Source organism: Budorcas taxicolor, chromosome 4 (assembly GCF_023091745.1).
Source record: "Budorcas taxicolor isolate Tak-1 chromosome 4, Takin1.1, whole genome shotgun sequence".
NCBI classification, from domain to species: domain Eukaryota; kingdom Metazoa; phylum Chordata; class Mammalia; order Artiodactyla; family Bovidae; genus Budorcas; species Budorcas taxicolor.
Window position 1 is genome coordinate 93,499,094 of NC_068913.1, and position 24,244 is coordinate 93,523,337.

The window sequence follows — 24,244 nt, forward strand, 5'->3', positions numbered from 1 at the left end:
AGGCCGCTGGTGCGGTGGTTGGGGCCGGGAGACGGGCTGCTGGGCAACCAAACTGTTGCTATCGCTTTGGAACCGAAACCGGGAGGCTTGGAAAAGCAGGGGAGAGAACTGTAGGAAGAGGCTTGGCTAATGCGTAAGCCGTAAATCGTGGTGATTCCGAAAACGTTGTCAGCGCATTTATAAAGGGTACAAGTGAAACTTTTTTTTTCTCTAACCCAGCAATTTCCGAAGTGTTCTTCTCAGAGCTTTATCAGGTCTTTGGGAGGAAAACAGTCTAGTCCGTGGAAGATAGGTATTGATCGCAGCTGCGCTCGGCGACTGGCATCTGAAGCGAAGTTGGGTCACGTGGGCAGTACTCACTTTTTCTTCTCTTCGGCGCTTATCCTGCTTGGAAAACCCCTCAGGATCGCAGTGGTCTGTCAAATTTTGCAACCCCGTGTGCCGGTGCTCGGGGGTGGGAGAGCCGCTTCCCCCGCCTTCTCCCCGGCTCCAGAAGCAAAAATGAAAATTTTAAGAAAGAAAAAGTCCATTTAAAAAATCTCCACCCGCCCTCCCCCACGATCCACTGAAAACTTTCATGATTAAGTTGCCGGTTTTCGGATCCGTGAAAACGTTTAGTAGACAGGCTCTGTATGTATTTTGGAAGAACAAACGAGTGACTGAAATCTATTTTCAAAATTCATAGTTTGTATTAGGTCCAGTAATAAATATGTTGCTGTAAATACACTGAATGGAGTGTTTGCATAGATCTGAGTGATTTTAGCAGCCAAATAATAGGGGTGACAGGAAAATGATACAAAAATGATCTTTTTAAAAAGGAATTCCACCTGTTCATTCTGTACACTTAACTGGTCAGCATAGTATATTTGATCATTTTTATCTGTCCCATTGTTAAGAAGCAACACAAAACAAACTAAAATGAAATGGTTCTAGGTGGTCAGGGGGGCGGTCCAAGAGGGGATATGTGGGCATATATATATATACACACACACATATAGCTGATTCACTTTGTTATATGGCAGAAGCTAACAACATTGTAAAGCAACTATTGTCCCAATTAAAAATGAAATGCCACAATTTCTAAAAGTAAAGTAAGCTGCATCCACATGATAGTGTTTGTCATACAACCAGTAAAATATTTTTCTTATATTTTCATGCTAAGTCTCTTCAGTCCTGTCCAATTCTTTGCAACCCAAGGGACTGTATCCCACAAGGCTCCTCTGTCCATGGGATTCTCTAGGCAAAAATACTGGAGTGGGTTGCCATGCCCTTCTCCAATCTTCCTGACCCAGGAAGGGAATCTGCATCTCCTGCAGCTCCAGGCACTGCAGGTGATTCTTTTACCACTGAGCCACAGAGGAATATGCTTACGCAAAACAAACAAACAAAAATTTTAATGTGACCCTTCACAGTGGAATTTGTATTTTAACACTGGAGATCTTTGGTAAAATTTGAGGTGAAATATTTTTAAGTTTTGGGAGATCTACTTGAATAAGCAAATTTATCATGGGCTTAAAAATGAATATACAATTTTAAATTTTCATGAACATGAAAAAGCGTTACTTCAGATAAGTGAAAGTTACAAATGTTTGCTGACCAGATGTAAATTAAAGATGTTTATATTTCAAAGTGGTCATCACTAGAGAGTCCTCAAAATTGTATGCTAATAGAATAAGTTTTAAATATTCTGAAAAATTAGAATTATAGACAAAATTGGAATGTGCATATGGGTAAAAAAAATATTGAACACACTGAATCATAGAATTTTAAAGATGAAGCCATGGAAATTATCTGGTAACATTCCTTACTTTATAGATAGAAAACTGAAACCCAGAGAGGTTAACTGGTTTTCTGAAGGTCACATAGTAACAGAACTGAGTCTAGAACCTAGATCATTCCTTTTATAAAATAACAATATTAGTATCTGATATGTTTTGAGTAATTAATGTTTTAGGTTCAGGCATGAAGTCATTTAATTATATCAACAATCCAATGAGATTTTGTTATCCTCCATTCTTCAGGGGGAGAAACTGAGGCACAGAATGGTTCAGTTCAGTTGCTCAGTCATGTTGGACTCTTTTTGACCCCATGGACTGCAGCATGCCAGGCTTCCCTGTCCATCACCAACTCCCTGAGTTTACGCAAACACAATTGTTTACTCAAATGTCCCAGTTGAGTTTATTCAAATATCCATCGAGTGGATGATGCTATCCAACCACCTTATCCTCTGTTGTCCCCTTCTCCTCCCACTTTCAATCTTTCCCAACATCAGTCTTTTCAAATGAGTCACTTCTTCACAATGAGTCAGGTGGTCAAAATGGAGTTTCAGCTTCAGCATCAGTCCTTCCAATGAATATTATCAGGACTGATTTCCTTTAGGACGGACTGGTTGGATCTCCTTGCAGTCCGAGTTACTTTCAAGAGTCTTCTCCAACACAGTTCAAAAGCATCAATTCTTCAGCGTTCAACTTTCTTTAGAGTCCCAACTCTCACATCCATACATGACTACTGGAAAATGCATAGCTTTGACTAGATGGACCTTTGTTGGCAAAGTAATGTCTCTGCTTTTTAATATGCTGTCTAGGTTGGTCATAGCTTTTCTTCTATCGAACGAATGTCTTTTAACTTCATGGCTGCAGTCACCATCTGCAGTGATTTTGGAGCCCCCAAAAATAAAGTCTGTCACTGTTTCCATTGATTCTCCATCTATTTGCCATGAAGTGATGGGACTGGATGCCATGATCTTAAGTTTTCTGAATGTTGAGCTTTAAGCCAACTTTTTCACTCTCCTCTTTCACTTTCATCAAGAGGCTCTTTAGTTCTTCACTTTCTGCCATAAGGGTGGTAATCATCTGCATATCAGGTTTTTGATATTTCTGGCAGTCTTGATCCAACTTGTGCTTCATGCAGCCCAGCATTTCACATAATGTACTCTGCATATAAGTTAAATAAACAGGGTAAAAATATACAGCCTTGATGTACTCCTTACACCATTTTGGAACCAGTCTGTTGTTCCATGTCCAGTTCTAACTGATGCTTCTTGACCTGCATAACAGATTTCTCAGGAGGCAGGTCAGGTGGGGTGGTATTCCCATCTCTTGAAGAATTTTCCACAGTTTGTTGTGATCCACACAGTCAAAGCCTTTGGCATAGTCAATAAAGCAGAAGTAGATGTTTTTCTGGAACTCTCTTGGTTTTCCGATGATCCAATGGATGTTGGCAATTTGATCTCTGGTTCCTCCGCTTTTCTAAATCTGGCTTGAACATCTGGAAGTTCACAGTTCACATACTGTTGAAGCCTGGCTTGGAGGATTTTGAGCATTACTTTGCTAGCATGTGAAATGAGTGTAATTGTGCAGTAGTTTCAACATTCTTTGGCATTGCCTTTCTTTGGGACTGCAATGAAACTTCCTTTTCCAGAATGGTTAGATAACTCATCAAAGTTACAGCTGAAAGGCACTGAAGCAGCATTCTAACCCAAAGGGTGTGGCTCTGAAACTCATGACCTTAGCCATTGTGTTCTATTGGCTATATTGTGTTGCCTACACTGTACCATATTGCATAGGAACTTGGAATATCAGGTCCATGAATCAAGGCAAATTAGAAGTGGTCAAACAGATGGCAAGGGTGAACGTCGACATTCTAGGAATCAGCAAACTAAAATGGACTGGAATGGGTGAATTTAACTCAGATGACCATTATATCTACTACTGTGGGCAGGAATGCCTCAGAAGAAATGGAGTAGCCATCATGGTCAACAAAAGAGTCCAAAATGCAGTACTTGGATGCAATCTCAAAAACGACAGAATGATCGCTGTTCATTTCCAAGGCAAACCATTCAATATCACAGTTATCCAAGTCTATGCCCCAACCAGTAACGCTGAAGAAACAAGTTGAACGGTTTTATGAAGACCTACAAGACCTTTTAGAACTAACACCCAAAAAAGATGTCCTTTTCATTATAGGGGACTGGAATGCAAAAGTAGGAAGTCAGGAAACACCTGGAGTAACAGGCAAATTTGGCCTTGGAAGGCAGAATGAAGCAGGGCAAAGACTAATAGAGTTTTGCCAAGAAAATGCACTGCTCATAGCAAACACCCTCTTCCAACAACACAAGAGAAGACTCTACACATGGACATCACCAGATGGTCAACACCAAAATCAGATTGATTATATTCTTTGCAGTCAAAGATGGAGAAGCTCTATACAGTCAACAAAAACAAGACCGGGAGCTCACTGTGGCTCAGATCATGAACTCCTTATTACCAAATTCAGACTCAAATTGAAGAAAATAGGGAAAACTGCTAGACCATTCAGGTATGACCTAAATCAAATCCCTTATGATTATACAGTGGAAGTGAGAAATAGATTTAAGGGACTAGATATGATAGATAGAGTGCCTGATGAACTATGGAATGAGGTTCGTGACATTGTACAGGAGACAGGGATCAAGACCATCCCCATGGAAAAGAAATGCAAAAAAGCAAAATGGCTGTCTGGGGAGGCCTTACAAATAGCTGTGAAAAGAAGAGACGCAAAAAGCAAAGGAGAAAAGGAAAGATATAAGCATCTGAATGCAGAGTTCCAAAGAATAGCAAGAAGAGATAAGAAAGCCTTCCTCAGTGATCAATGCAAAGAAATAGAGGAAAACAACAGAATGGGAAAGACTAGAGATCTCTTCAAGAAAATTAGAGATACCAAGGGAATATTTCATGCAAAGATGGGCTCGATAAAGGACAGAAATGGTATGGACCTAACAGAAGCAGAAGATATTAAGAAGAGGTGGCAAGAATACACGAAAGAACTGTACAAAAATATCTTCATGACCCAGATAATCATGATGATGTGATCACTAATCTAGAGCCAGACATCTTGGAATGTGAAGTGAAGTAGGGCTTAGAAAGCATCACTACGAACAAAGCTAGTGGAGGTGATGGAATTCCAGTGGAGCTGTTTCAAATCCTGAAAGATGAAGCTCTGAAAGTGCTGCACTCAATATGTCAGCAAATTTGGAAAACTCAGCAGTGGCCACAGGACTGGAAAAGGTCAGTTTTCATTCCAGTTCCAAAGAAAGGCAATGCCAAAGAATGCTCAAACTACCACACAATTGCACTCATCTCACATGCTAGTAAAGTAATGCTCAAAATTCTCCAAGCCAGGCTTCAGCAATATGTGAACCATGAATTCCCTGATGTTCAAGCTGGTTTTAGAAAAGGCAGAGGAACCAGAGATCAAATTGCCAACATCCGCTGGATCATGGAAAAAGCAAGAGAGTTCCAGAAAAACATCTATTTCTGCCTTATTGACTATGCCAAACCTTTGACTGTGTGGATCACAATAAACTGTGGAAAATTCTGAAAGAGATGGGAATACCAGACCACCTGACCTGCCTCTTGAGAAAGCTATATGCAGGTCAGGAAGCAACAGTTAGAAGTGGACATGGAACAACAGACTGGTTCCAAATAGGAAAAGGATTACATCAAGGCTGTATACTGTCACCCTGCTTATTTAACTTATATGTAGAGTACTTCATGAGAAACGCTGGACTGGAAGAAACACAAGATGGAATCAAGATTGCTGGGAGAAATATCAATAACCTCAGATACGCAGATGACACCACCCTTATGGCAGAAAGTGAAGAGGAGCTAAAAAGCCTCTTGATGAAAGTGAAAGAGGAGAGAGAAAAGTTGGCTTAAAGCTCAACATTCAGAAAATGAAGATCATGTCATCTGGTCCCATCATTTCATGGGAAATAGATGGGGAAACAGTGGAAACAGTGTCTGACTTTATTTCTGGGTCTCCAAAATCACTTCAGATGGTGACTGCAGCCATGAAATTAAAAGACGCTTACTCCTTGGAAGAAAAGTTATGACCAACCTAGATAGTATATTCAAAAGCAGAGATTACTTTGCCGACTAATGTCCATCTAGTCAAGGCTATGGTTTTTCCTTTGGTCATGTATGGATGTGAGAGTTGGACTGTGAAGAAGGCTGAGCACCGAAGAATTGATGCTTTTGAACTGTGGTGTTGGAGAAGACTCTTGAGAGTCCCTTGGACTGCAAGGAGATCAACCCTGGGATTTCTTTGGAAGGAATGATGCTAAAGCTGAAGCTCCAGTACTTTGGCCACCTCATGCGAAGAGTTGACTCATTGGAAAAGACTCTGATGCTGGGAGGGATTGGGGGCAGGAGGAGAAGGGGACCACAGAGGATGAGATGGCTGGATGGCATCACAGACTCGATGGACGTGAGTCTGAGTGAACTCCGGGAGATGGTGATGGACAGGGAGGCCTGGCGTGCTGCAATTCATGGGGTCGCAAGGAGTTGGACACGACTGAGCAACTGAACTGAACACTGTACCATAGCTGTTTTGGATCACATCATATGTGAAAGATGAGTGAGTAGATCCTGTCATTTGTGAGAGGTATTAAAATGCCATGTGTAAGCTCATGAAGTGGGAATGGAATTGCTAGAATCACAAGAATTTAATTGAATTTCACAAAAAGACTTTGAACATCACCTAGAATTTCACCCTACCTCTAAAAACACTATGCACAAACCATCGCAGAAAAATCATTTGTCTCCCTTTTGTTGTTCACTGCAGCAATCTAGGTGACACATCATTACAGCTTTAAGGAACTTTTTTATACTTAAAGTCTGGAAGTGCATATGTAATGATTAACATATCACCTTCAAGGCTGGAGAATACACACACACACACTGATATATACATACACACACACATGCATGCATATGCACATATATTTTTGCAGCACAGCAAACCACCCTAGAATCAGTGCCCTAAAGCCATTTTAGTCCGCCCTTGTCTGGGATCATGCATGTAGCTGCTAAAGTCATCTGGCAGCTTGACTGGGTGCTCTCATGGCTGGCAGTTGGTGTTGACTATTGGCTGGACCTCTCTCTCCCCTTGTGGACTTTCATCCTGAATATTATCCTGGGCTTTTTCATATCATGGCAGCATGCCAAGCAAATGAGTGGGAACTGAAGGAACTTGATACCACTTCCACCACATTCTATTGGTAAAAGAAAGTCAGAAGGCCAGCACATCTTCAGAAATTGGTGATGTATGGTGGAGTCTCTCAGTCGTGTCCGACTCTTTGCAACCCCATCGACTGTAGCCTACCAGGCTTCTCTGTCCATGGGATTTTCCAGGCAATAGTACTGGAGTGGATTGCCATTTTCTTCTCCAGGGAATCTTCCCGACCCAGGGATGGAACCCAGGTCTCCCACATTGTAGACAGATGCTTAGCCATCTGAGCCACCAGGGAAGATAAATTTCCCTTCTTTTTAAAACTTTTAAAATTGAAGTATAGTTGACTTACAGTGTTGTGCCAATCTCTGCTGTACACCAAAGTGACTCAGTTTTATGTGTGTATATATATATACACATATATACATATATATTCTTTACTATTCTTTTCCATGATGTTTTATCCCAAGAGACTGGATATAGTTCTCTGTGCTATACTGTTTTATTGTTCATCCATTCTGAATGTAATGCTGTAGTTTGCATCTGCCAACCCCAAATTCCCAGTCCCTCTTCCTCCCTTCCTCCTTCTTGGTGACAAGTCTGATCACTATGTCTGTGAGTTTGTTTCTATTTTGTGAATAGGTTCATTGGTGCCATGTTTTAAATTTCTCTTCTTGATGGGAGGAGTAGCCAAGTCACATTTCAAAGGGATATGCATATAGGAATGGAAGGAATTATTGTGATGATCTTTGCATGAAATCTATCACAATATATAATTATTTCAAGAATAATACTGGCTAATTAAAGCTGCCGGGTTGCTTTTGTTTTTTTTTTTTTCAATGATTGATGATGCCTTTAAGAACAACAAAACAAGGAAACACTAGTCAGACCAATTCTTTAAACTAAGTGGGTCAGTTTGCTGGCACTGTATAGATATTTTGGTGATTCCTTAAGTTTTTTCATAATTTTGTTTCTTTCTTTAAGATTTTCCCATCTGTTCTAAACAGATCTCTCTAAAACACAGTATGAACACCTAACAACAAGTAGAAGCAATTATAGGACATATATATTCAGGTCCAGATTTTGCTAACTTTGATTATGATGTGGCATTTTACAACACAAATTCATAACTTTTAAAAATCAGATTATGGGCCAAAATAGAGGCTGAAAGTTTAGAAAGGGTCATGGAAAAATTGATTTCGAAAGACAAATATTAAACTGTTGACATATTATCAATTACAGAACTTAACACCTAAGGACTGTGCAAGCAACAGAATAAAAAAAAAAAAAGATAATGCTTTGCCTAAAATGTTTATTTTAAGGACACTAGGGAGTAGGTTGTAACCTGGGTTGCTGCCCTGGAGATACGTTGCCTGCTAGGACCCCCTATATAGACTTACAGTTTCCATTCCTGATGCTAAAGGCACACTTAGGTCTTGCTGACCGGGTGGCACAGTGCATGTACCATGCTCCCATGTGGGCACCAAACCATGCCTTACAGGTCTCCCATTCAAATGCATTTCAGATAGCATTTAGGTGAATTCCATTTTTAAAAATTACTTGTTATAATGGAGTTTGTTCATAAATTAGTCTGTACTATAAGGATAGCTGGGCTTTCCAGGTGGCACTAGTGGTAAAGAACCCACCTGCCAATGCCAGAGACATAAGGGATGTGGGTTTGATCCCTGGGTCAGGAAGATCCCCTGGAGGAGGGCATGGCAATCCACTCCAGTATTCTTGTCTGGAGAATTTCATGAACACAGGCCCTGGCAGGCTACAGTCTGACAGGCAAAGACTCAGACACGACTGAAGCGACTTAGCACGTACACGTGTAATAATAGCTAAAGATGATTTTGTCATTTATTGAATTCAGAGAAAGTGCTAAGTGCTTTCTGGTTTTTCACTGAATCCTTACTAAGATCCTAGGTTAGATGTTATCCCAGTTTACAAATTCAGTTCAGTTCAGTTGCTCAGTCATGTCTGACTCTTTGCGACCCCATGAACCGCGGCATGGCAGGCCTCTCGTCCATCACCAACTCCCAGACTCTACCCAAACTCATGTGCATCAAGTTGTTGATGCCATCCAGCCATCCCATCCTCTGCTGTCCCCTTCTCCTCCTGCCCTCAATCTTTCCCAGCATCAGGGTCTTTTCAAATGAATCAGCTCTTCACATCAGGTGGCCAAAGTATTGGAGTTTCAGCTTCAGCATCAGTCCTTCCAATGAACACCTGGGAATGATCTTCTTTAGGATGGACTGGTTGGATCTCCTTGCAGTCCAAGGGACTCTCAAGAGTCTTCTCCAACACCACAGTTCAAAAGCATCAATCCTTAGGCACTCAACCCTCTTTATAGTCCAACTCTCACATGCATACATGACCACTGGAAAAACCATAGCCTTGACTAGAAGGACCTTTGTTGGCAAAGTAATGTCTCTGCTTTTTAACATGCTATCTAGGCTGGTCATAACTTTCCTTCCAAGGAGTAAGCATCTTTTAATTTCATGGCTGCAACCACCATCTGCAGTGATTTTGGAGTCCACTGTTTGCACTGTTTCCCCGTCTATTTGCCATGAAGTGATGGGACCAGATGCCATGATCTTCGTTTTCTGAATGTTGAGATTTAAGCCAACTTTTTCACTCACCTTTTATCAAGAGGCTCTTTAATTTCTCTTCACTTTCTGCCATAAGGGTGGTGTCATCTGCATATCTGAGGTTCTTGATATTTCTCCCAGCAATGTTGATTCCAGCTTGTGCTTCCTCCAGCCCAGCATTTCTCATGATGTACTCTGCGTATAAGTTAAATAAGCAGGGTGACAATATACAGCCTTGACGTACTCCTTTCCTGATTTGGAACCAGTCTGTTGTTCCATGTCCAGTTTTAAACTGTTGCTTCCTGACCTGCATACAGGTTTCTCAAGAGGCAGTTGGTCTGGTATGCCCATCTCTTTCAGAATTTTCCACAGTTTATCGTGATCCACACAGTCAAAGGCTTTGGCATAGTCAAGAAAGCAGAAGTAGATGTTTTTCTGGAACTCTCTTGCTTTTTCCATGATCCAGCAGATGTTGGCAATTTGATCTCTGGTTTCTCTGCCTTTTCTAAAACCAGCTTGAACATCTGGAAGTTCACAGTTCACGTATTGCTGAAGCCTGGCTTGGAGAATTTTGAGCATTACTTTACTAGCGTGTGAGATGAGTGCAATTGTGCGGTAGTTTGAGCATCCTTTGGCATTGCCTTTCTTTGGGATTGGAATGAAAACTGACCTTTTCCAGTCCTGTGGCCACTGCTGAGTTTTCCAAATTTGCTGACATATTGAGTGCAGCACTTTCACAGCATCGTCTTTCAGGATTTGAAATAGCTCAACTGGAATTCCATCATCTCCACAGGCTTGGTTCGTCGTGATGCTTCCTGAGGCCCACTTGGCTTCACATTCCAAGATGTCTGGCTCTGGGTGAGTGATCACACCATTGTGATTATCTTGGCCGTGAAGATCTTTTTTCTATAGTTCTGTGTATTCTTGCCACCTCTTCTTAATATCTTCTGCTTCTGTTAGGTCCCTACCATTTCTTTCCTTTATCAAGCCCATCTTTATTCTGTCCTTTATTGAGCCCATTTACAAATTAGGAAACAGATAATTTATGTTTGATATTAGATGTGAACATAGGACTGAGTCCATGTCCTATGCTTCCAGTTACATATATTCTGATTATTCCTAAAATTTTATCTCCAGTTCAGGCCTGTCCCTAAAGCATCTAAGCTCTAACTACCCACTAAGCACACAGTCTGAATTTCCCCAAACATCTCAAAATTAGCAGGGCCCAAACTGAACTTCTCTTCTCACAAAACCTATTCTTCCAAATTTTAATCAACAGTGTTGTGTTGCTGTCTATTCAGGCTATCAAGGCAGAGGCCTTGGAGTCAAAAAGAGGACCACATGCAAAGATGCAAAGTAATGCAAGTTACCGGTGTACAAGGTTTCTCAGCTCACTTAACCCCAACATGCAACCTGACACCATGGACAACTGGGTATACTTCAGAAAGGTTTAGGAAATAGTGACCTCTCTCCATGGGCACCATCAATCTTCAAGTCCAAACCCTCACCTCTGAACCACTGCAAAAACTACCTCCATGGTCTTCCTGCCACCATCTCTGCCTCTCTCCATTATTCCACACTATCAACAAAATTATAGTTTAAAAAATATTAATAATATTACTGCCTAATTTAAAATCTGTCGACTGCTCATTTTCTACATGAAGAAGCCAAATTTCAATGAAAAGTAGAAAAAGCGTGTATTTTGGAGTTGGAAAAATTGGGTATACTAGTAGTTGAACTGGATAGGGAGGGAGTGTGGAACATGAGGGAATTTTAGAGAGAGATGATTAGAAGTGCATATATGGATATATATTCATTAGCTAAAGCAACTATTAGGGACTTCCCTGGTGGCACGGTGGAGAAGAGTCCACCTGCCAATGCAGGGGACTCAGGTTTGATCCCTGGCCCAGGAGGATGCTGCTGAGCAACTAAGTCCATGCGTCACAACTACTGAAGCCCAAGCTCTAGAGACCACAAGCCACAACTACTGAGCCTGCATATCCTAGGGCCTGCATGCCACAACCAGTGAAGCTTGCTTGCCTAGAGCCTGTGCTCCACAACAGGCTGATAGTTATGTTTTATGCACTTCTGTAAATAAGTATAATATTTCACTATAAAAATATTTTTTAAAACAACTGACCTAGGTTTTAATGCCTCTGAATTATATCTGGTATCAATTAAAAATGAGTATTGAACTTTTCAAGGCTTTGTTGCCTTTGCACATGTTACTCCTCACACCTGGAAATAAATATCCTGTCCACCTGGAAAACTCCTACTCATCCTGTAAGACTTGCTTTAGATATCACTTCTTCTGAGAAACTACTTCCCACAGACAAATGACAGCTCCATTTTCCTGCACCTGTAATAAATTATTCTAATTAAATGATTGACTCTCCCGTTAGTCTGAATCCATCAAGAAACACAGCAAAGTATTCCTCATTGTTTGCCATCACCTGTTTCACTTCTTGGCACGTAATAGACAACCATTAAAAGTTACTAAATGGGCTTGAGGGAATAAATTCTGATTTCCATTGGGCTAAAGAAGAAAAACAACGTTCACTCTTTGCAATAACCATCATAAGAAAAAGTTTAGTACAATAAATCAATTTTAGTGGTTTGGGAAAAATCAGTTTTAGCCCTTGGCCTAATAGGACATTCATTTTCAATGTAGAGCACAACCATCGTGGTGGTGGTGGTTTAGTCGCTAAGTTGTATCCAATTCTTGTGACTCCATGGACTGCAGCCTATCAGGCTCCTCTGTCCATTGAATATCCCAGGCAAGAATACTGCAGTGACTTGCCATTTCCTTCTCCAGGGGATCTTCCCAAACCAGGGATCAAACCTGCGTCTCTTGCATTGCAGGCAGATTCTTTACCAACTGAGCCACCAAGGAAGCCCAGAGAACAAGCATACAGGGACAGTTAAAGGAGCCTATTGCACAGAATTAGTACTACTGTAGAATATATGCTGTAGTTGGACACTTGAAACTATTAACCATTCATCATGATTGTGGTTTTGTTTTTATAAGGGGTGATTATTTTTGTTTAGTTGGCTTTTAACTTGCAAATATTGACAAATGGGATGCTTTTTAAAGCAATTTTGCATTTTTAGAAACCATTTTTGGTCTTTTAAACTTTTTATTTTGAAGCACTTAAAATTTAAAAGCAAACAAAAGGACTTCCCTGATGGTACAGTGGTTAAGACTCTGCACTCCCACTGCAGGAGGCAGGGGCCCCATTGGGGAAACTAAGATCTCACGTGAAAGAACACAATTCCCATCCTCTACCCAGATTAATCAACTTGTAATATTCTGTCCCATTTGTTTGCTCACTCTCTCAATCTATCTGTATAGATGATAATTTGAACCATTTGAGAGTAGATTCAAACATACATCCTTCTTCTTTATCCCTAATTACTTCAGTGTGTGTTTCTCAAAGCCAGGATTTTATTATCATACATGAGCACAATACAGTTATCATATTCAGGAAATTTAACATTAATACTTTTATTTAGACTACAGTCTATGTTGGGGCTTCTTGGGTGACTCAGTGGTAAAGAATCCACCTGCCAATGTAGGAGAAGCAAGATATGCAAGTTCCATCCGTGGGGCAGGAAGATTCCCTGGAGTAGGAAATAGCAACCCACTCTGGTATTCTTGCCTGGAAAATTACATGGACAGAGTATCTCAGCCAGGCTATAGTCCATGGGGTCACACAGAGTCGGACACAACTGAGCACCACCACCCCCTGCCCCACAGCCTATGTTATAATTTTGTCAGTTATCATGATAATGCCTTTTATTGACTTTTTCCCCTTTAATATAAGAACCAATCCAGGATCAGTTCAGTTCAGTTCAGTTGCTCAGTCGTGTCCAACTCTACAACCCCATGAACCACAGCATGCCGGGCCTCCCTGTCCATCACCAACTCCCGGACTCTACCCAAACCCATGTCCATCGAGTTGGAGATGCCATCCAACTATCTCATCCTCTATCGTCCCCTTCTCCTCCTGCTCTCAATCTTTCCCAGCATCAGGGTCTTTTCAAATGAGTCGGATCTTTGCATCAGGTGGCCAAAGTATTGGAGTTTCAGCTTCGGCATCAGTCCTTCCAATGAACAACCAGGACTGATCTCCCCCAGGATGGACTGGTTGGATCTCCTTGCAGTCCAAGGGACTCTCAAAAGTATTCTCCAATACCATAGCTCAAAAGCATCAATTCTTCAGTGCTCAGCCCTCTTTATAGTCCAATTCTCACATCCATACATGACTACTAGAAAAACCATAGCCTTGACTAGACAGACCTCTGTTGACAAAGTAATGTCTCTGCTTTTTAATATGCTGTCTAGATTGGTCATAACTTTCCTTCCAAAGAGTAAGCATCTTTTAATTTCATGGCTGCAAGGATCACATACTGCATTTAGCTGTTATGCCTCTTTACTTTCCTTTAACCTGCAGCAGTTCTTCAGGCTTTTTTTGTCTTTCATGACAATGACATTTTGTTCAATATAGACCAGTTATAGAATGAGTCAATTTGTACTTGTCTGATGCTTCTTCATTATATAGAAGGTTTACATTTATTGAATGGAATATAACAAGTGATGTGGTACTTTTCTCAGGGTTTCACATCCAGAGGCTTGTAATATCTGATTGATTGTTCTTCATTGCTCAGTCTCTAAGCTGTGTCCGACTCTGCAATCCCATAGACTGAAGCACACCAGGCTCCTCTGTCCTCCACTATCTCCCAGAGTTTGCTCAAATTCATGTCCTGTGAGTTGGTGATGCTATCTAACCATCTCATCCTCTGTCATCCCCTTCTCCTCCTGCCTTCAATCTTTCCGAGCATCAGGATCTTTTCCAGTAAGTTGGGTCTTTGTATCAGGTGGCCAAAGTATTGGAGCTTCAGCTTCAGCATCAGTCCTTCCAATGAATATTCAGGGTTGATTTCCTTTAGGATTGACTAGTTTGATCTCCTTGCTGTCCAAGGGACTCTCAAGAGTCTTCTCCAGCACCACAGTTCTTCAGCACTCAGCTCTCTTTATGGTCCAACTCTCACATCCATAAGTGACTACTGGAAAAACCATAGCTTTGACTAAGGTGGTCCTTTGTTGGTAAAGTGATATCTCTGCTTTATAGTATGCTGTCTAGATTTTTCATAGCTTTCTTTCCAAGGTACAAGTGTATTTTAATTTCAGGGCTGCAGGCACCATCTGCAGTGATTTTGGAGCTAAGAGACTAAAACCTGTCACTGTTTCCACTAATCCTTTTTTTTTTTCCTGACCTCCATAGCTTGCCCTAACTAACAATGAAGCCATCAGGGAACTCCAAGTAATTCTTTCTCTTTTTTTAATTGAGGTATAATTGACATGTAACATCATGGTAGTTTCAGGCATACAGCATAGTGATTCAAATATATTTGTATATATTGCAAAATGATCCCCACAATAAGTCTAGTTAACATCCATCACCACAGAATTATGAACCTTTTTTTCTCATGATGAGAATTTCTCAAGATCTACTCTCTTACCAATTTTCAAGTATACAAAACAGTATTATTAACTATAGTCACCATGATGTATTTACATCCCCAGGACTTACTTGTTTTGTAATGAAAAGCTTGTACTGTTGTGTTTTTGTCCTCTTCACACATTTCACTCACCTCTTCTCCCACGCACCACCCCACCATCCCCACCCCCACCCTCAAGCCCCATCCTACCCCCCAACCCCATCTCCTGTCCCCCCACCCCCCACCACCCCTACTGCTGGAAACCATTCTACTTACACACACACACAGACTGATGATTTAGGCTGTCTCCATGTCTTGGTTATTGTAGATAATGCTGCAGTGAACATGGAGTAACAGATATGTTTGATATTAATCTTGCTCACTGGTTTAAGAGGTTATTCAGCTCTCCACTGTATAGTTACTCTTTTTCCTTTTATTATGAATAAGTAATGTACACATAGATAACAATGACTATATTACAGAGATTTCTTTTAACTAGTGATCTTAGTGGGCTTCCCTTGTGACTCAGTGGAAGAGAATCCGCCTGCCAATGTAGGAAACACAGGAGATGTGGGTTCAATCCCTGGGTTAGGAAGATTCCCCTGGAGGAGGAAATGGGAATCCACTCTAGTATTCTTGCCTGGAGAATTTCATGAACAGAGGAGCCTTGCGGGCTACAGTCTATGGTGTCACAAAGAGTTGGACATGACTGAGTACACACAATGATCTTAGTCATCTTATTTAGGTTTTAGAAACTCTCAAAGCAAAATTAAAGAGAATAAAAGTTAATTGGTGCTATAATATAATTAGAAACTGTGGTCAGTCATGTAAGTAGAAATCGTTTTTTGGTGTACTCTTACATGATTAAAAGTTAGAAAAAAAATGTATTACCCTGGGTGTTAATTTATTATCAGTAAATCCATTCAATCAGCATTCACTGTGTATCCACTGTATTCCAAATGTCATGTCAAACTGAGAATATGAGGATAAGTGTGACCAAGTCTATTCCCTTTAGTCAACGAAAATTTCTTTAGTGCCAATGCACAGGTACAGGGAATATATCCATAAGCAATGTAGGAAGTTCTTGCCTTCTTGGGGTTTACAGTCTAATCATTGAGGAGCTTTCAGTGTCATAATAGTGGCAGGTAAAACTTGCATTGCTTTATGATAATCACATAAGACAGGCACATGAGAAATGATTACGACCATTGATTTACAAGGTCTATACACAAAAGAAGCAGGGAGGGAGAGGGGAGGGGGCATTTGCAGCATCAGTTTTTTAACTCACTTGAATTAGAAAGCTATAATAATAGATTATGAATCATCATTTTTTCCAAGAAATTTTGAAATTTTACTAAGACCTATTTCTTTAGGAGAGCTGACCAATAGATTATCTATTATTATATATTAACAGAGTAATTCATCCTCAATCATATGTTGTAAATGCTATGTTATTCAGTTTGTAAATGCTCTGTGATTTAGTCATTGAAGAGTTTTTCATGTGATACTATATCATCATCAAAAAGGCATTCTGAGATTTTCATTCATTTTCCCAACTGCTCCTCCTTATGGCCAAGATTTATTTTCAAGACTGAAAATATGGCTACAGTTCAGAACTGTGGAACAGAATTAAGTTAGCTCTTTTACATATAACTTCATTAGGATCTTGATCTAAAATACCAAATACAAAATCTCTAGAAAAGTGAGATGATACCTCATCTCTAACAACAAAGTATCAGAAGAAACGTATATTTTTGTCTTATGAGAACTGAGTCAATACGTATGTCTTAGGTCTTAATTCCAGTTGAATACATGAACTACCAGCCCATAAACTACAACAAAATACTGTATTAATGGAACATTTTAAGAAACCGATTGGTATCTACACTTATTCTATTGATCTGAGATTTTAAACAAGTTCCAAAATAATTTCTACAAAATAATCACATTTTTATCTTGAATTGACACTAATTTTTCCCATTCAAAAGTTCTATTTTTTCCTAATGAAAGTTGCATATTTTGCATCTGAGAAATCTCTAGATTTAGAGCCTATGCCAGTAAGACATCTTTCAAAAAATCAGGAAGCTTTCTTGGGTGTTTCTTATACTTTCAAGTGATCAGACTATTAAAGCAATTTCTGTGTTACAAAGATCATACATGAAGTAAGGGAAAAGTTAGGTTGGTAACAATTTTGAAAAAGAGCATCAGGACTTTTTCCACTTAGGCAGAAGAGTTTCTAGTTGGGAGAAAGCCCCATAGGATACAGTGTCAAGATCCTTGTTAAGACCTGTGTTGCTAGGCAGTATACTAAGTTGCCTAGTGACCCCTAGATGCTAGAGTTAACATTATTGATTTCAATGCCATAGGATGACATTTACTTCTTAGTACTTTGTGGGGGAGTACCTAAATCCATTGTCACTCTCTTTTATAAAATAAATGTCTTTATAAAAACGCTAGTCAAAATTCAGTGTGTTTCTAATCATCTTATTGCTAAAGGAGATAGTGTGCCAGCTGTCAAGAATGGCAGTTTCATTTACAGGAACAAAGTTGCTTTACATTTCTCAGAATTTTACTTTTAAAGGAACAATTGCTGTAGTATATTCAAAAATTCCCCTATCAACATTAGTTCTCTTTTCTTAATCACTTGTGAAACCAGGAACTATAATATAATAATCTGAGAAAATATCTAATTGAAACCCTCCTTTTAAAAATATTATTGAAGTATAGTTGATTTACAATGTTGTGTTAATTTCTGCTGTATAGCAAAGTGATTCAGTTATACATATATATTCTTTTTCATTAAGGTTTATCACAGGATATTGAATATAGTTCCCTATGCTATACAGTAGGATCTTCTGTTTATTCATTCCATATATGCCAGTTTCATCTGCTAATCCCAAACTCCCAATTCCATCCTCTTCCCACCTCCTGCCCCTTGGCAACCACATGTCTGTGAGTAAGCTTCTGTTTCTTAGACTCATTTGTGTCGTATTTTAGACTCCACATTTAAGTGATATCATATGGTATTTGTAGTTTTCTTTCTGACTCATTTTGGTCGGTATGATAATCTCTAGGTCCATTCATGTTGTTGAAAATGGCATTATTTCATTCTTTTTTATGTCTGAGTAATAATATTCCATTGTATATATGTAACACATCTCCTTTATCTATTCATCTGTTGGTGGACATTTAGGTGCTGACTATTGTAAATAGTGCTGTCATGAACATAGGAGTACATGTATCTTTTTTGAATTACAGTTTCGTCTGGATATATGCCCAGGAGCGGGATTGCAGGGTCATATAGTAGCTCTATCTTCAGTTTTCTGAGGCTCCTTCATACTGTTTTTCATAGTGACTGCACCAATATACATTCTGTCAACAGTACAGGAGTGTTCTCTTTTCTCCGCACACCTTGCAGCATTTGTTTTTTGTAGAATTTATTGATGGCTAACTGGTGCGAGGTGGTGTTCCACTGTAGTTTTGATTTGCATTTCTCTGATAATTGAAACCTCTCATTTTTTAATCCTGTCTTTCTAGCCTTAGGAAGCTCATTTCTGTACAAAAAACTGCTAGATGAATGAACAGGCAAAATAGTACATAAGTCGACTAAATGAATAAAATGAATGTGTAAAGATTGCTTAAGTGTTATATTTTATTCTGAAAACATTTGAAACATTTCTGTCTCATCTAACTGTCCCTTAGGATTTTACTTAAAGAAAACAAAGCACTCATGTCTTCTGGGAATTTAAAAAAAAGAGTCTATAGAAAATACTTTATAATCTTCTTGTTCATTTCTACATCATTGTTGTGTTAAAAGAGAAAGGGAAAAATCCAAGAAAAAATATAAAGAGGTAGAGAAGGGAAAGGAAGAGTTAGCTAAGATTTGTCGAATCTGGACCAGACACCATTCTAAGCACTTTAGATTCATTATCTCACTTACAAGCAGAGCAAAAGTAAGAAAAATAAAAATACTAGCCTTCTTATGTGCCTTGATCATGGAGGTGAAAGGAGATACATATTCTTCATTGGTTTTTTTAATTTATTTATTTTAATTGGAGGCTAACTACTTTACCATATTTTGGTGGCTTTTGCCATACATTGACATGAATCAGCCATGGCTGTACCTGTGCCCCCCATCCCGAACCCCCCTCCCACCTCCCTTCCCATTCCATCCCTCTGAGTTGTCCCAGTACACCAGCTTTGAGTGTCCTGTTTCATGCATCGAACTTGGGCTAGTGATCTGTTTCACATATGATAATATACATGTTTCAATGCTATTCTCTCAAATCATCCCACCCTCACCTTCAGCCACAGAGTCCAAAGTCTGTTCTTTATATCTGAGTCTCTTTTGCTGTCTCACATATAGGGTCATCATTATCATCTTTCTAAATCCCATATATATGTGTTAATAGTCTGTATTGGTGTTTTCCTTTCTGACTTACTTCACTCTGTATAATAGGCTCCAGTTTTATCTACCTCATTAAAACTGATTCAAATGCATTCTTTTTAATAGCTGAGTAATACTCCATTGTGTATATGTACCACAGCTTTCTTATCCATTCATCTGCTGATGGGCATCTAGGTTGCTTCCATGTCCCAGCTATTGTAAACAGTGCTGTGATGAACATTGGGGTTTATGTGTCTCTTTCAATTCTGGTTTTCTCAGTGTGTATGCCCAGCAGTGGGATTGCTGGGTCATATGGCTGTTCTATTTCCAGTGTTTTAAAGAATCTCCACACTGTTCTCCATAGTAGCTGTACTAGTTTGGATTCCCACCTACAGTGTAAGAGGGTTCCCTTTTCTCCACATCCTCTCCAGCATTTATTGTTTGTAGACATTTTGATAGCAGCCATTCTGACTGGCATGAGATGGTACCTCATTGTGGTTTTGATTTGCATATCTCTGACAATGAGTGATGTTGAGCATTTTTTCATGTGTTTATTAGACATCTGTATGTCTTCTTTGGAGAAATGTCTGTTTAGTTCTTTGGCCTGTTTTTTGATTGGATCATTTATTGTTCTGGTATTGAGTTTCATGAGCTGTTTGTATATTTTTGAGATTAATTCTTTGTTAGTTTCCCAATGCTTTTTACGTGATCTAAGGGAGAAAAATCACTTTGCCCAGTCTAAATGCTCTGGCTCTGACGCTTACATATGGGAGACAGAAATGTTATTGCAGATTCATAGGAATTGTCACTAAAATCCCAGTAGAAAATATCTAGGACACTCCTGACTATCTACAAATCCAATATTTGACAAGAGTGTAGTTGCTACACATAAACCACATTTAAAATATTGGAATTTGTCTGGACACTACACTTCAAAAGAGACCCAAACAAATAGAGGCACATTCACTGGGAGAATGATCAGGGAAGGGAAGAGATGTGAAATCATGTCCTATGTGGAGAGTTCATACAAACTGGGGAAATTTTGCTTAGCCACCAAAGACTCCAAAAATATACTAGAGTGGACTTCCCTAATGGTCCAGTGATTAAGAATCCACCTGCCAATGCGGGGGACATGGATTTGATCCCTAGTCTAAGAAGATTCCACTTGCCGTGGGGCAAGTAAGCCTGTGCACCGCAGCTCCTGCAGCCTGCATGCCCTAGAGCCCATGCTCTGCAACAAGAGAAGCCACAACAGTGAGAGGCCCACACAGCCCAGCTAGAGAGTAATCCCCAGTTGCTGCAACTAGAGAAAGGCTTCACGCAGCAACAAAGACCCAGCACGGCTAAAAACAAAGTACGTACGTAGATACATAATACTGAGTTGCTTCAGTCAGGTCCGACTCTTTGCGACACTATGGACTGTAGCCTGTCAGGCTCCTCTGTCCATGGGCTTTTCTGGGCAAGAATACTGGAGCAGATTGCCATTTCTTTCTCCACACTTACATACATAAAATTTAAAAAACACATATGGGTTGTCAGATGGAAGAGGAAAAACAGGTGTTCTATACACCCATCTTTGCTGGGTGTGAGAAGTACAGGAAGGCCAATTTCAATATGATAGAATAAAGAATTTTTTAAGCAAACTGTCCTTAACTGGAAGGAATTGTCTCAGGAGCTGTTAAATTCCCTATCACTTGGAAATGTTCAAAGTTTGGTGAGGCCCTTGGCAGAAATATTGTAAAGGAGATTCAAACTTTGGATGGAAGACTGGGTTTAAAAAGATGATTCTGCAGTGATTTCCAATCCAGACACTGTGCACAAATGACTGGTGATTAAACCAAACCTCTTGCCTCATAACTCAGAGTTCAAAATACAGTAAATTGGAATGAACTTTTCCCACATGAACCATGCAATAAGAAGTCAGATTCTTCTTACCCTAAGTCCAGTTCCAAGTGAGAATATTCCACTAATTTCAAGTGAGACTATACAGGTGAAAATAATCCCAAGTAAGAATATATAATTCCTAATTCCAAGTGAGAATATATAATTTTACTAATTCCAAGCAAGAAGATACAATTTTACTCACCAATTTCTTTCATAAATGGAGACACAAATCAACAACTTGACCTGTTAATGCCAACACTGTGGTCAGGCACCATTAGTTTACCCTCTAAAAATATCAAGGACAGAATTAGAGTATTTTGATTCATTTAGGTAACAGCTATTTATTGAGCACCTGCCATATGCCAATAACAGTGCTAGGGTTTGCGGTGGGAGATATAATGATGAACAACAACAACAAATGTGATCTCTACTCTCATGAAGTTTATGCAGTCTAGTATAATCACTGTCTCCCTGCAGATCACATGAAGTCTACTGTTTCCATGCATATGCTTGCATTAATTTACTTTCTGATTAAAAATGTCAAATTAATTGAAAGAGAAAAAATATTTCCGTCTATTAAACATGCAGCAGAAATATGATTACTAACTTGGAAGGACTTAATTTATTCAATTTATTTAGTCACTCAGTCTTGTCTGACTCTTTGCAACCCTATGGACTGTGACTTGCCAGGTTCCTCTATCCATGGAATTTCCCAGGCAAGAATACTGGAGTGAATTGCCATTTCCTACTCCAGTGGATTGTCCAGACCCAAGGATTGAACCTGGGTCTCCTGCACTGGCAGGCAGATTCTTTACCATCTGAGCCACCAGGGAAGCCCTCATACGTAATTTGAGAAATCATATTTCTAACAAAGTACATGTATATTTATGGAGTTAGTACAAATATGCATAATATGAAAGAATGTCCTTTGCTATGATTAATTTATATTGACAAATTAATTTGCATAAAATGTGACTCATTAAGAGAATATGATTATTTGAATAATCAAAATCACTTATGAAAATTAGTTAGCTGATGTTTTGAAGTTTTCAGTTACGTACTATGGTCTAGATAAGCATTAGAAAACTTTGTGGATAGTATGTCTAGTTCTTACATAGCCCAGTAGCTTGATTTGCTGCAATATTAAATTTATAATTGAACTAGAAATTTATAATAAGATTTAGATTAGAAGCTAAGAAGAAAAACTTAATAAGATTAAGTCATGTGATTTAGTTGAGTGACATTACCAAGAATAACATCAAAATTCTGAAGGGAAAATCTAGGAAGCTTTAAGTTGCTGCTATATACAAAGCTATGAAGTTAAAAGATGCTTGCTCCTTGGAAGAAAAGCTATGACCAACTTAGACAGCATATTAAAAACCAGAGACATTACTTTGCCAACAAAGGTCATGTAGTCAAAGATATGGTTTTTTTAGTAGTCATGTATGGGTGTGAGGGTTGGACCATAAAGAAAGCTGACTGCTGAAGAACTGATGCTTTTGAACTGTGGTGTTGGAGAAGACTCTCGAGAGTCCCTTGGACAGCAAGGAGATCCAACGAGTCCATCCTAAAGGAGATCAGTCTTTAATATTCATTGGAAGGACTAACACTGAAGCTGAAGCTCCAATACATTGGCTGCCTGATGTGAAAAACTGACTCATTTGAAAAGACCCTGATGCTGGGAAAGATTGAAGGCAGGAGGAGAAGGGGATGACAGAGGATACAATGGTTGGATGGCATCACTGACTCGATGAACATGAGTTTGAGCAAGCTCCAGGAGTCGGTGATGGATAGGGAAGACTGGTGTGCTGCAATCCATGGGGTTGCAAAGATTCAGACACGACTGAGCAAGTAAACTGAACTGATATACAAAGCCACATTATGAGATGAATTCCTACATTCTTTCAGGCCTATTCAGAATTGTTTGCAGGTAAAATCACTCCTGCCTTTTTAACCATGGTTGATTAAACCAGTTATCATTTCATGAGTCACAGGCAACAGTATATGGTCTGGCACACAGTAGGCACCCAAGGAACATTTTAGAATGAATGAACAAATGGGCAGAAGTGGAAATAAACCCAGAAGTGGTATAACAAAGATTAAATAAAAAGAACATGACTCACTTGTTAACTCATTCAATAAACATTTTCTCGTCTATATAAATAGATCAGACACTGTACATCAGATACTGTCCTAAGGTATATAGATATAAGCAAGACCAGACAGGATCATACTACTCCTCAAGTAGAACAGTGTAACTGAAAAGACAGATATTAATCCAAAGGCCAAAGGCCACCCATTCAAATGCAAATATATGTATAATGTGACAAGCGGCATGGTAAGAGGTATGGTATTATGAGAGGATATACAGAAGGGTCTGACCTTGTCAGGGAGGTCAGGGAAGACTTGCTAAAGGATGTGACAAAGAACTGAGGCTTCCCGGATGACGTTAGTGGTAAAGACTCTGCCTGCCAATGCAGGAGATGTCAGAGATGTGAGATTGACCCCTGGATCAGGAAGATTCCCTGGAGGAGGGTATGGCAACCTACTCCAGTGTTCTTGCCTGAAGAATCCCATGGACAGAGGAGCCTGGCAGGCTACAGTCCATGGGAATGCCAAGAGTCAGACATGACTGAGCACACACTTCCACAAAGAGGGACAAAGAATTACTCAGAACTTCCCTGGTGGTCCAGAGGTTAAGAATCCGTCTGCCAATGCAGGTGCCATGGGTTCAATCCCTGATGCAAGAAGATCCCACATGCCTCAGAGCAGCTAAGCCCCTGTACCACAGCTACTGAAGCCCGCGTGCCCTAGAACCTGTGCTTTACAAGAAGAGAAGCCACCGTAATGAGAAGCCCATGCACAGCAATTAGAGAGGAGACCCCACTGG